Source organism: Homarus americanus, unplaced genomic scaffold (assembly GCF_018991925.1).
Source record: "Homarus americanus isolate GMGI-L3 unplaced genomic scaffold, GMGI_Hamer_2.0 scaffold36734, whole genome shotgun sequence".
Taxonomy (NCBI): Eukaryota; Metazoa; Arthropoda; class Malacostraca; order Decapoda; family Nephropidae; genus Homarus; species Homarus americanus.
In genome coordinates, this window is record NW_024733126.1 from 9,967,956 (window position 1) to 9,970,296 (window position 2,341).

The window sequence follows — 2,341 nt, forward strand, 5'->3', positions numbered from 1 at the left end:
AAAAAAAAAGGAAGAAAATTATGTGTACAGTCGGCCCTTAACATACGCGGGGGTGTTAGGTAACAGAGATACCCGTGAATGTTAAAAATCCGTGTACTTTTGCTGCCCCCCCCCCCTAAAAAACCCTGGCCCCTCATGTCCTTATTTACAATATATACCTGTGTGAAGTTCGAGTTTTTAAGACCAAATTATTTGGCAAAAAATTGGGGGTCGACCTCTAAATGGGTAATAGTTTCGTTAGGTTGAAAAATATTTACCAGTAACTACCAGTAAACAATGGAAACGACGCACCAACGCACCACCAGCTGTGAGTGTTGGTACAGTTGCCAGGGCAGATTTCTTGCATAATCATAGCAAGGCCAAAGTAGCCAAATGCATGGTATGGTATGCACAGGACGATGTAAAACATAAAGTAATCACTTTTTTAAGTTTATTTATAGATATTGTACATAAATTTTTGTTCATTACATTTGAAACATCAATCTTTTTTAATTAAATTTGAAACAAAAGAAAACTACGATACCATATTTCTAAATATCCGGGTATTTTCATTAAAATATTACATCACAAGTATATTTTACTTTAACTGTGACTGAATGAATATATTCTCAGAAATAAATATGGAAATGTAATATATTTGCTGAAATGACGTACGTATTACAGTGGAAAGTGGGATAAAATCGTGACGAAAACAATGACTTTCGCTTTCTTTCGTTGTTCAAAAGATTTTACCGTAGAACAAACCTGTACTGTACATGTACTAAATGATTACGGTACTTAAATTGTTATATCTATTGCAAATATAGATTGTTTATACAGGTATTCAAATAAATCACTATCTTACAAGATTCCCAGCAATGTAAGTTATATTCACCCAGGTCGTTTGGGTGGCAAATTATGAGAAGAGCTTAGTCACTCTTAAGGAATGATAAATAAACACGTAGGCCTTCAGCGCCAACTGTCACATCTTATCTCAAATAAATAAACAAACACCACATTCTGTCACCTTACCCCCCCCCCCCCATGTTCGCTGGCTACCTCCCTTCTTGTGTTCCCAGACAAAAGATTGGTGATAACTTTATTCTTTAAGGTGTTTATTTTATATAATATCTCAGACTAAAGTTAGGAGATTATAATTTGCATTGCTGGAATCCTTGCAAGACAGCCAATAATTTGAATATAAACGTCATATATTTTGCTCAAGATATAAAAATGTAGTACATTAGTGTACAATACTGTGTAGTACATTTTATAATACAGTATAAAGTTTTCAACTGTATTTTTGGGTAGATTTACATAAATTTCTTCATTTATTTTCCTCCATTTACATGCACACACCGTACTAAAAGAAATAAATGACCTTAGTGCAAAGCTGGAGTGCACATGTACTAATTTCATTACGGTACTAAAATTGTTATGTCTAGTGCAAATTAGAGCATGTTGCTATTCAAATAATCAGTGTCTTACAAGAATCCCAGCAATGTTAATTATATTCTCCCAGGTCATTTCACTGGCATTTTAAAATGGGAGAAGCGTAGTAGGACTGTTAAATAAACACACAGAGACCTTCGGCTCAAACTATCAAACATATCAACTCAACCCCCCCCCCCACCCCTCGCTGGCTGGCTGGCTCCAACCCTCCCTCCCTCCCTCCCCCATCTGCTCAACCAGGGGTTTATTTAGGCTTACAGTTTTTATCTTTTATAATATCTCAGACTAAAGTTAGGAGATTATAATTTGCATTGCTGGAATCCTTGCAAGACAGCCAATACAGGTAATTGAATATAAACATCATATATTTTGCTCAAGAGAAAAAAATTGTTGTACATTAGTGTACAGTACTGGTTTTCAGTTAAAAAATGTTGTATTACAATAACATTCCCTCCTAATTGACTTGAATAAATACTTGAATGGAAATACTGTATACAATATTTTTGTTGAAACTACCCGCGTTTCAGTGTAAAGTGTCGTAATAATAAATGGTAAACAATTTGCCTTTGGCACTCTGTGTTTCAGGCACGGCGAGCCTCAGTTTATAGGACGTAGAGTGTTTTTACTGAAGGTTTTGTTGTTCCAATACCCTCAAAAACTTAGGTCGACCTATAATAACAAGGAATATCATAAATTAAAAATTTTTTGGTAAAAAAATCAGGGTCGACCTACAGTGCTGATGTCAACACAAGCGTGGTTACAGCGAGACTGACTGAGTGAGGGAGCACGGGGTGGCGTGACGCGCGCGCGTGTGTGTGTGTGTGTGTGTGTGGGGTGGCGGGCGGTGTGTGGTGCCGCACATGATTTGAATGTACTTCAATGTACAGAATATTCCTCCGGCGGGGCAATC